Raw genomic sequence first — 12,830 nt, forward strand, 5'->3', positions numbered from 1 at the left:
GCATATCTCTGCCAAGGCTGAACAATCCTACACATTGTCTTTATCTTAGAGAAGAAATATAAAAGAACAAAAAGGAAGTGGGCTGAAAACCTAAATGAGTTATATGTCCTTAAAAAATATCTAAAAAGGGGGGGAAATTACCTTGATCCTTCCCTTGATCTACATCCGCACCAAAATGTAATGGCTTCTTCACGGATCCAGGCCCAAATCATCAAGGAAGTTAGATGAAGGTTAGTTTTTCAGTTTTCCATTAATCCTGCAAATGAACCAACACTTAGACATGCTTGAAAATATAACCAAGTACGTACATTTATAATTTCCTATGCATCTGAACTTGTTAAGAATGTTGTTTTTTATATAAACACGTGCTGCAACCTCACCATCTCACATTTTGTTGCCAATCCACCGACTGGACACTGCCACCATCAAACAAGAGGTGATTGGACATTTTATTGTATAGCTTGTATTTGCATGTATTTGCTGTCCATGAGAGGGAAGGAGGTTGACTCTCATATGAGGCAGCAGAAGTGATGAAAAATAATTTGGAGACACAGCAGTGTTTGTACCTGCAGCTCCTTCAAGAAATGCAAAGTCTGAGGGGATTACAAAAGCTTCAAAATGAGTTACTGTAAGACCTATCTCCTTGCTTTGTTACAAATCTGAGAAACACATTGAATGGATTGCATTAAATTACATCTGGCAGACTCTGGGTGAGATCAGGTCAGTGTGAGCCAGACTACCTCTGGAGGTCTGGCAGGCCTGATCACACTCGGATCACACTTTGAATCTGTCTTCAAACAGCACTTTAATACCAGGTGTAACTGTGGTTTTTATTTTTATTTTCCTTCTTCTCATCTGTCGTTTGATTTACCATGTCAGGGTTAGTTTGTGGCAAGACCATATGTGGCTTACTCTTTGCTTTGTTTTGTATTGTCTTTTGAAAACCAGATTTAGTAAAAAATCTGTTTTGTTTTTTATGTTTCAGAAGAAACGTACAACACATTGTCAATGTGCTTGGGGCAAAACGGAGGATACATGTATTTTTCTTTTTCAGATGTTGAAATGTGATACATTATCAGTCCATTGACGCACAATAACAACACACAGTCCACTGTGGAAATGTACAATATGCATGAGTATGAAATGTATAATCACACACAAAGAAACTTAATACTCTTCCCACCACTGACCTAACAACTTTCTGACACAATAGACTCGTATACCGGTAAGCACTTTCAAATTGTTGCCATGTTTAGCTGTGACAGTGAGCCAAGGCAAAACAGTCTACTTAAATTCAATAAAGCTGCACCAAATTGTGCATGTTATTAGATATCAGTCCTCATGGAAATCTGTTACATAGATTTTGCATAATCCTGCTGAAAAACGACTACCTCCTTGGCAGAGATAATTAAGTTTTGATAGTTGGGTTGCTGCTTTAAACCTAATTGCCTCGAGGAGTGCTGTAAAAACGTGTTTGATCGTCGTCCCTTTACTGTGAATTGTCAAGCCTCAGTTGATCAATCGTCTGCAGTTCAAACTTCTTAGTTTGCATCTTTTCTTACGGCGCTCTCTTCATCCCAGACATCTCTAACACATTGCCTGGTACGTAGGTGGGTGTTTACTCCTTAAAAAAAAACCTCTCACCTCCCCCACAAACACATTAAATATGGAATCACAAATTGAAAGTGGACTCGTTGACTTGACTCCTTATGCAACCAGACTGTCAGGATGTGATGGTTTGAACAAAAAGTTTCTGTGTAGACTGTGTAGGAGGCAGAGGACATCGACAGCATCTTTTGCCAGACTGAAACTCATGTTTGGAGAAGTTTGTTTTCTCTCTCTCTTTTGTGAGACATACTGTGAAGGGAAGTCTTGTCAGAGAGATGCTGCATACTTTGTGCTCCTAAAAAACAGTTGTTCGTTGAGTCAGTTGCATCTTTGCCATTTACAGTCCAAGCCATAGACCGTACATAATGATAGACGACATGACAGCTTCCCAAAAGTCAAGCCAAAAACGTCTTGATTGCCCCCTAGTGATTGGCTGCAGTATAGGTCATAAACCCTACCTCCTCCATGTTAGCGGATTGGACATGGGACATGGGCCAAAAGTAAACAGTCAATCCACTTAATTAGAGTTCATTTGTTCTGGTAAATATGGGTAAACTAATAATTTCATTGTATAATTACGGGATAAAACATCAGGATTGACAGCTGAACAATAGACCTTGATACAGTGGAGCACCTCCGACCCTGGCTCCAAATTACATCAGTGGCGCAAGTCACAACATTCGTTTCCATTTTGATTGAAAACACTTCAGCCGTATAACCCTGTAGAAATACTCTTTTTTATTATGACCTATGTGTGTATATAATGTTTTCTCTGAGAAGATCAAGTAGTTTTGTGTTATTGTGCTGCAAAATCTCAAGCATCTGACTTTGATGCTCACTGTTGCTCCCAGCAGTCACAGTTTCAACCATGTGGTCGCCTTTCACTGAAATTAAATTGAATTAAGTTGTTTTTAGATGCCTAAACTTAATCAAGCCTTAACCCTAAATGGAGGGGGACTGAAACTGCTTCAATACATAATTGTATTATTAATTGGGAAGGTTCTGAGATATTATATCAATCTAAATATTTGACAAATCAGTAAATGCCTCATGGGTCATTTGGAAAAACAACCTGTTTACTCTAGTTTAGAAAGGTAGTTGAATTTAAATCAAACTCTAATGTGGAGAGAGAAAGAGACATACATTTAAAATCAAAGAGACAAACTCCTACTATAGAATTTGTTTTACTTTTTATTTGTGTAAAGCCTTGTACTATGGTTCATAGCATATAGTGTCACAACTTCCCCTTTACTCCTGATCTTTCATCATAATCCATTATGAAGTCTCAATCCTTAATGTGCTTTTCTTGAATCCTTCGTCATGTGTACAATACTTCAATACTATCCATAGACCTCCTTACATAACTGTGTCCAGTGATACTATCTTCTTAAGAGCCCCTTGCTAATTTTCTTTGGATGTTGTGAGCACCGTTGGCATCCTTCCCTCCTGCCCATACAAGCATCTTTTTGTAGACTCCTCGCCTGTTTTCTTCCCCAGTTATCTCTACTTTAAAAGCCTTGGCTCCTCTTAACCTTGGTTTTACAGCTCCAAAACCCTTCTCCAAAACACCTTGCCCTCTGCCTTAATGGTAGAGTACTATAAAAACTAAGTATGTTCTCCTGGAGCACAGTGTCTTAAACCACAGTGTTCTGTTTTGTTGCTTTATTTTATCTGTTTTAATTTTGGATGAATCCTACTCTGGTCACTTTCATTTTGGATGAAGAGATCTGTCTAAGCTTAGCTGATTAACTTGTTCAGGGCTCCATGCTGAAACGGGCCCTGAGGGTTTTCTCCTTCTTTTTTGTTCACACTTTGCCGTTCTATAATTTTTTTGAGTTCAAGATTTATGTTGGTCTCATCCAGACAACTTATTTTTGGCTCATCTCTGGACTGTAACTTTATAAGTTAAAATCAGTGGTAAGGCCTCTAAATTATTGTCTTTTTTTGAGAGGTGGGTTGTGATGCCTTCACTGCTTCCCAGTGGAGATAGGTGGTGATGACACTGACTGTTGTTTTTTGGGGTTCTCTTCACACCATTACAATGTGTCTGTCGTCTACTGCCGTTGTCCCTTGTTGTAGCACCGTGGTCTTTTTACAGGATATTACCAATTTTTGTATTGGTTGTGCCCAATATTTTTGTACTGGCTCTGATAAATGTTCCCTCTTTCTCAGCTTCAGAATGGCTTTTCTCCCATACAAAGCTCTCTGCTCTTCATGTTGTTTTTTCCAACAATTACAGTCCTCACAGGTGTATCCAAAGTTTACAACCAAGAGTAAACATTCAGAACAACTTAATGTTTAAACAAAAAAACCTGTTAGACTCTAACATTGCTTACTTGAAGTATGAGTGGATTCAAAGAAAAGGTTGTTAAAAAGATAAAACTCTGAACTCTTTTTTTTCTTTTTGTCTTAAACCCGAATTTCAAGGAATTAGACTTGCTTTTCCAATAGTTCTGGAGGGGATTGCCAATGTAGCACTTTGCTCACAAAAAAACGTTTTCTGTGAACATAATCCAGGCAGGGATTACGATTGTCGTCACAACGTAATTGGGAAAACAAATTAGTTCTGTATTAACCTTAATATTGTTACACTGTAGCTTTATATTGCGCTCAGATGCCCCTACTTCAGTTGGGTGGTCAGTGGATCACACACAGACACCTGATTATAAAACAGTGTCCTTAGAAAACGAGGACACCAAAGTAACAGTGTCCTCAAAAAAACGTGCCACATGGTCTATCTCTCTCCTTCGGTTTCTTTTTAAGTTGTTTCTCTGTCACTCATACTTGTTCTAACTTAATCTCTCTCTCCCTCCCTCCCTCGTCTGAATCGGGACCTGGAATGACCAGCACACGTTCCCACTGGGGGGCTTGGACTGATTCATGTGGGAGCTGCTGCAGAGCTTCGCATTTCTTGTCTTAATATGTCCAGGCAGATGAAAGGGGGAAGAGAGCAAACTGATGGCACAGACCAGTGCTGCATTTTCATTCCTTTGAAATGGGAGTATAGTGTGATGCCAGGATTCACCAGGGGGTCTTACAAAGCCAAGGCAATAATGAAGAGGAGAGTTATGGGGAGGGAGGAGGTGTGTAGTTGCAGATTGGTGAGAGAGAGGGGGAAATAAGGAAAACGAAACAAATGGGGAGGGAGACGGACAAGAAAATGAAAGGCATCACTCGGAGCCGCAGATGACTGTAAATGAAATAAAGTGCAATAACAGCCAGTAATGTGAAAGTCCTTGTAAGTCCTGGCTTCTTTTCTTTTCTTTTTTTTACCCTTTACCAGAAATTTAAAATCTTTTGAAGTAACTCTGGAGGAAACAACCTCCCCCATCTACTTTCAGGTTAAATATATTGGTTAAATGATTCAGACAATTCAAACGCAAGTGGAGTCACAGTTAATTATCTCAGCCCATGTTGCCTTTTAAATTACTATTTTGATGTCCTTTTAAATTTAACTCTGAACACGGACACACACACACCTACATATCTTATTTCTTTAAAACAAAAGAACCTCCTGCTTGATAACGATTCCACTACAAACGAGATCACACAAATTCCAAACTCTAAGAATAAGCTGACAATCTTGAACTAATAACATAATTGCGGAACGCCGAACAACACGCCCTCCAGTCATGTGTTCATGCCTCTGACCAAAGTGGAGAACTGAGTCCATCTCAGATATGGCACCGAGGACATCTAAAGAAGTCTGGTTACATAATGACACATTTCAGCAATGTTCAAATGTGGCCCAAAAGTTAATAGAAATTGGGGGGCATATTTTTCATCTTGACATTTTTTTAATAAATGCCCCCAAAAATGTATTGCAATTATAGCACACAAAAAAAGCATCCATCATCTTCCATTGGAAATAATATGCCCAGAGTTTAGAATCTCATGAACATCACTTATGTGGAATTTGTGCTTTTCAGGTTTTTTTTCATGTACTGTAGAAAATCTGATTAACATTACTCAAATTCTACGGAAGCCAAGTCAGGATAAAAATAAATAATTTAAGGAAATAATTAGAAAGTCTCAAAATGTTTTTCGTACATTTTCCTTGAAAGATGACAATATGTGTGTAACCCCACAGGTCAAGAGGTTTGTTTTTATCCTGAAAACAACCAAGCACATCTATACAGCTCACCAGCCACCATAGATTCTCAAATCGTTTTGTGCAAACACAAGTAAGATAAACTAAAATATAACAAGTTGAATTTCCTCAGTTGAGGTTATAGGTATTATAGGTTATAGGTAAGTGTTCCCAACTATATCAAAAACAATCTGATGATTGCTTAGCAAAGCAATAATAATATAGGATTATGTTATTTAAAATATAATATATAGCAATTCCTGAAGGTATAACATTGACAGAGATGAGCGTTGCAAAGCTTTTCAGCACTTGCCAACTTCACCAAGGAGGTAATGTTTTCACCCATGTTTTTTTGTTTGTTAATTTGTTATCAGGATCCGATTTTTGACCCGAATTCACCCCTTTCTGACAATTAGGCAGCGTTTCCGACTTGAAGCTAGTCGCAGGCGATTAAGTGTGAGGGGTTTACAAAATAATCTTAATGCCACTGATTGAGTCTGAGCCTCCCTGTTCTCGACTTGTGAATATCAAACTTATTTTATACTTGCGATTATCGGCTTCTTTTAGAAACCCACAATTGCCAAAGACAGCGAGCTGACCAGGAAGCGTCACCAACCGAATGTTGTGTAGTAACACAGCTGTGACAACAACAAATTTCCAACTCAGCCCCAGTTGCAAAATTTTTAAGCAAAATTCTGCCTTCTCTTTTTGTTTTTTTTTGCTGCAACACAGAACACCACGTCGGCCCTCCTCCATGTTTGTCTGATGTCAGGTTTAATAAGCAAGTTTTCAGTGATGCACCTAAAAGTTGTTCTGCGATGGTCACTGTGAAATTGTTTCCCACAAAGTGTGTGGTCTTGTGTTCCTGCCAAATCATCTAATGTGTGTGTTCTGACAATTCTATTATTAAAGATCGGTTAAATCTCTCATTATGTATTTGGTCTCTTACGTTTTTTTTAAATCAGTTAAGAGGGGAAAATCCTCTAGTGTGCGGCAGGCCTTCACCAATTTTGGTTGAGGAATCAGGGCCTGGGCTGGGGAGGAACCAATTACATAAACATTTAAAAAAATGAAGAGGCAGATCCAGAAATAACTTTTTTCTCTTTATATAACTATCAGATAAAATATACTGGTCTATATACTATATACTTTCTATTATATTTCTACCATTCAATTTAGAAAATCATGTCTCGGATTGTTGGGCCTTGGCAGAGATATATGCTCTGAGTGCCATTCTTCAAATTATCCAGATGGTCGGTGTTCAATTTGTCAAATCAAGCACGATGTGAGAAAGGAATCATTCACTCTGCTGATCCAGACATCACCAGGATCTTCAAACCCCTCATTAAAAAAACAACTATCCATGCCGATCACGTTTTACATCTTAGTGATGTTGTCTCTCAGTTTGTTAACCTACTCCGCTTGCCCGAAGACCTCAGCCTTTAATGTTCTGCTTCACCTTCCTGTCCAGCATCACAAATGCTGCCAGTTGATGTTTGTCCCACTGCTTTAGCAGTGTCCCGCAGAGACAACTCAGGGCAGAAAACACATCCTATTAAACACTGTTGAGTGCACAATGACCTCATGAGGACAGCACTGCAGAGGGATTTAGTTTTTTGGTCAGCACACAAACCTCATATTAACCTTTTGTGTTCTTTTAAACACGTGGACACAACGAAACCCAACAAAATCTGAATTTAATAAATTTAATAAATATAACGCACTTCCTCTCCCTCACTACTAACCGGAATACATTACATTACAAACTGGACTTCACAGTTGCTGAAGTTCTCCTATAGGAACAGATCAATAGCAGAGCATCCCTCTAATATTTAAGGCTTAACATTATCTCTATTAATTTTGGATGATGTCCTGTGATTCAAACAAAACTCAAAAAGGCCACAGTCAGTTTTATTTATTTATCAAAATTACAGCACAATAGACACAATAAAGAAAATTTTTTAACCGAAATAAGGTGTATGTGTGTGTTTTTCTTTTCACGCACAGTGAAACAAGTTTGTGTATTTGGGTACGTGTGTGAGTGCATGCGCACCACAGGTTTTCTCGCTCGCCCTGTCTTGCCACCATCTGTCCTGGGGACTGGCATCAATGACTGTACAGACGGACACTGACTAATAAGCTCAAACAGGCAGCAGTGGGAGAAGCCACATGAGGACATCCTCTGACATGCTCGCCATCATCATTACTCGGCGAGTGCAAATAAGGGCAGCGACAATTGGAGACGCTAAGTTGTGTGAAGACTTGCCAGGAACCACACAAACCACAGACGGTATAGATGTCTGCGAAACGGACATGAAACGTTGTTTTTGTGGGGTTTTCTTTGTGAATTATTTTGCCAAATCTATCCATAATATTTAATAATGCACTACCGGTCCAAAGAGACTTTCAGTCAAATTTAATGATATGTAGTATGTCAATCCAGAGAGAACTCTTTGAAAAGAAATCAAACAACAAATCATTCATGCTCACTGTCGTTGATACAATTTCTCCACAGACATGAATCTAAAGAACAAAAAAAGCCGACATCCTAAGAAAAAGAAAAAAATGCAGTAATGTTATGAAGTAACGTCAACACAAATACATAAATAACACTGATGCAAAACCACCAGAAACTAAGCCAAACCAAAATCATCCCCCTGCAGCCGGGGCTATTATCCAACCAGCGCCACCTATAGGCCGTCTTCACAGCATACATTTTGACCCGTCATGACAGGAAAGGTGTCACTAAAAACATGGCTCTGTTCGCTTCAAGTGTCCCAGTGAGTCCTGAGGTGTGACAGTGACTCAGCAGGAACTATAACAGGACCCTGAAACTGAAGCAGCCAAATAGAATCCAGCCAGCACTCGTCTAGAATTTACACCTGTGGCGTCTCTAACACTGATATGTCACAAGGTAACTTCAGATGTGGACACAGATGTTGTGCCGCAATAAAGAAAGAACGATAACAATCCTACAGTTTTGACAGTTGTGCTGCACAGACGGACCAGGAAGCTGATTTTTATCTTGTGCTATTCGAGCACGGAGTCTTTTGTGCAGTCGGGGTTTATCCCCCCCCCCCCCGAAACAGCCAGCGTGCCGGCTGTGCAGACATTAGCCGCAGCTAACTAGCCATGTGTGCACCAACTGTGTGTGTGTTTGTGCTCAGCTCAGACAGACTGATCTCAGAACTGACTCAATTTCGGTCTGTTATTTCCCTCCAGAGTCGCCTTCTTTCCTTCGCCTCTGTATGTTTATGGAATAAATTTATGAAGATCCAAGAGGAGAACAAAGTCACGGAACCATTTCAAATCACAGGATCTTTTAGCCTCTCTTCACTCCACTTAGAGCAAATTTGCTTCTATTAGTGCCCACTTGTGACTCTCCCTGTCTGTAAACACCCAACATCTTGAGTTTTGTGAAGTACAGTTTTTGTCAGAGGAATTCTTTCGACGTATTTGCAGCATCCTTTGTGGCCATTTTCTAAACAAGTTGTTTTTTTTGCGTTAAAATTGTTTACAAGAGGAGATGCGTTTACCTACAACGGATCAGTAGCAGTGGCTCAGACTGGTGTGTTGCTGACAGACAGATCTTAACTCCTCCAATGTTTATTTTTGTAACCCCATCATAAAGCCTACAGCTACAGTACAGACATCGCAATGCCAACACACTGACTGTATGTATAGTGTGTCAGTGTCAGTTACACCTTGTAGTTCTCTCAGTATAGGCAGATATTTGGCAACGTTTACAGATTCCAAAATTCTTACGCAATTTATAAATACTCTTTTAAGCAAATACCTCACCAGGGCAATTGTGTAGTTATCGGGATTTGTTCAGTTTAACAGCTAGTTAGTTTGGTTCAGCTTGTCGTAACCGTTAGCGGTCGTTCTTGCTGGTCTGACGGGGAAAGCAAAAGTCGTAACTCGGAATAGTTCCTTGAGTGATGTGACTGGCAGGATGAAACAGATTTTTATAACATGTTAGTCAACCCCTTATTGGCTCGCCAGTTGCTGAGATACAAACAGCCCACAGGGCAGGCAACAGCGGTTCATTCAAGTTGAGCATGAACACTAGTGCTCTTTGATTTAGATGGGGTCGTGGAAGGTGAAGCCGAGGATGGGGACGAGGTAGATTTTTATCCTCTATTCTATTCAGCGGCAAGGAGTGAGATATCAGTGACTTGAAAGAGAAGGAGCCAGCATCGAAACTTATCATAAATCTGTTTTCTGGGTTAGTGTTTATGATATTCCATCAGTTGTGGTCTCTGGAACCCCGCCATCTCAATAAGTAAGCAGCAGAAAAAGGGCTGTTTTCCCAGTTCTGCATTGTCCTCAGATGAACCTGGCGCTGCTGCCAAGAATCCAGCAACGTTTATAGGAGGTAAAAAGTAAGCAGGTAGAATGCAACTGTGGTTTTTCAGCCGCAACAACAAAAGAGTGATTCCTCGAAGCAAATTTAGGCACAGCAGGTGAGCCTTTTTCCCATCAAAGCCCTTCTGTTTTCTTGCTGTGAGAAAGTAAAGAGGGTTTAGATAATAGAGTGTTAATACTGTTTCTGTGCGGCGGAGAAAAAAAGAGAAAGGAAAAAGGAGGGGTACGGATTGGAGAGGGAGAAACTGCCTCAAAGTGAAAGAACTGCAGGACACACACACACACAAAAAAGAAGAAAGATAACGCACATGTTAAAATGTCTCCCGAAAAAAGAAAATGGCAGAGCAAGGAATGATGAGTCAGCTGTTGAAGTCATTACAGCCACAACGTTCATCTCTCTGCCTCCAAATCTAAATGAGCTGCCCTCATAAAGAAACCTCCTGTCATCCCATACACTAATGGTCAAAACCAGGCAGACTCACTATTACCAAGAATGTTGTGTAAAGCCAGTGGGGAACCGTATTTGGTTGTTAGGTAAACATAATATTAACAACACAGAAATGGTTTAATAAACATAAGCAGATAAGGAAAAATTCCCATAACTTATGTCTTTGTTTTTTCGCCTGAGCTGACATCTTGAAATTGCTATGAGTAATAACAGTTGTGTGTAATTTCTCACGTTTGATGCTTAATTAGATGATTTGATTAGACGCTCAATCAAGGGAAAGTTTGACATTTTAGTTTGATGAATGACTTAATAGATTTGCCAATTTGCTTTTTCCAGAGCTTCTGTCTCTCCGTTGACTAGTTGATTAACTGACTAATAGTTTCAGTAATAATAATTACTAATGAGACTAATGCTACAAAAAGGAATCCTGACAAGTTTAATTTTAATCCGATTTTTTCAGAGAAATTAGTAAAATAAGATGCAAATGTATCCGGTACGTTTATGAGAACATTAGGAGTCGGTTCATCAAGATAAACATCTACTGATGCTAATTATCCATGTGGGTAAAATCAGAACACCGAGGAAGAGGAGGGCCGAGGAAAAGCACATGATTAAAAGAGCACCAGGAAAACGCAGAAAGAAGTGATGAGTTTTTATTTATCATAATTTTACCTGATAGCTTCATTGGACGCAAATACTTTTCAACCATAGCCCAGAATGAAGACTTTGTTTGCCTCATTTTAAGTTTATTTAAAAATGTTTATGTGTTTAATAACCAGTGGATAAAAATGCATAATTTTCTAATCCAAATGGAAATTTAAAAAAAAAGAGCATCATAAGAACTTTAAATTAACGTTAACGATATTTTAAATATTAATCCTAAAATAGAGCCTAAACTAAAAACTACAATCTTCATAATTTTTTTTTGACCATTGTTGACTGAAACATACATGCTTGTTTGACAGTATTCTATTACTGTGGCGCAATGGGGAATCTATTCGTAACTTCATCTGCAGGCTGAAGACAACCGAGACAAACCTTTGACTGAGATATTAATTTACTGTGCGACTCCCCCCTCCCCCCCCCCGCCGTCTGCTCTATGACTCATGGCATTGTGGGCTGCAGATGAGTGACATCTCCCCTACATGTCTTGCGGCCACCCTGCAGTCAAACATGACAAGGATTTACTGTAACAGGAGATTAGGGCTTAACCAATAAACTACAGTGTATGCACACTAAACCTGGAATGCTTTTGTTGAATAAGCTCGACAGACCAGTGAATGGCATTTAGCCAGTAATGTGTGGCCAGATGTAGTATCCCTGCGGAGCACAGACACAGACGCTGAACAGAACACTGTGCAATACACTGGACCACCACCACGGATTTATTAACCTCAGTCTGTGCGTGCACATGTGTGTGATGACGATGTAGTGTGTGTGCGCTACATGCAGCAACATCATTATCTAATGTGTAGCTCAGCCCTCTTCAGCAGGAATTGAAGTAATGACTATAAATTTCAGCTTTGGAATTGTACTGTTATTTGATTAATATCATTTCAATTTGCATACGTGATTCAGTTTGATTCTTTCTCTTTGAATTGATGCTCTCACTCTTCTCTTCCTCAGGATTCTTCAATTCTCTCCCCACTTTTTAAAGTTTATTTTTTCCTGCTCTGCTCTGATTTGATTTCATGCTGTATCCAATTCAGATCCTAAATCCCCCTGAAGCAAGTGTGTGATATTGAGCTGTATAAATCAAACTAAGCTTAGATGGTCTTAAATTACCCTTGAAAAAAGCTTTAATATGTTTTGTTTTCCCAATTATCTTGAGACTATAAACCTCCACACTCAATCTGAAGAATGACACAGTCAAAAGTGTTGACTCTGTAATTATAATCAGAGAAGCGTGAAAATAAACAATACAGTCAACAATACGCTAGCCGCTGCCTGTGCTGCTGCACGTCCACACAACCGGCCTCAGGAAACCGTAAAGGAATCAGTTGGAGATTAGAAGAATTTAACATGGAACAGAGCCATGATAAATACAATTAATACATAGTGCGTGACGGATCTGATAAAAATTCGAGATTTAATGACTTTGGCGATGCAAGAAATATGAGTTTACTTTGAGAGAGATGTGGCAAGACTTAATCTTTTGCCTTTTAAGTCCTTGGGCGACAAAATGATTATGACAGAAATCCGTAATTTAGGTACTAAAGTCTGTCTTTTCGGACAGCTCACACAACAATAAAAAACCTGATTTGATCCCTGATCTCAGGAGGCCAACGGCTCAGTGAGTCATTTGAATATATCTTC

This window comes from Limanda limanda, chromosome 12 (assembly GCF_963576545.1).
Source record: "Limanda limanda chromosome 12, fLimLim1.1, whole genome shotgun sequence".
NCBI lineage: Eukaryota > Metazoa > Chordata > Actinopteri > Pleuronectiformes > Pleuronectidae > Limanda > Limanda limanda.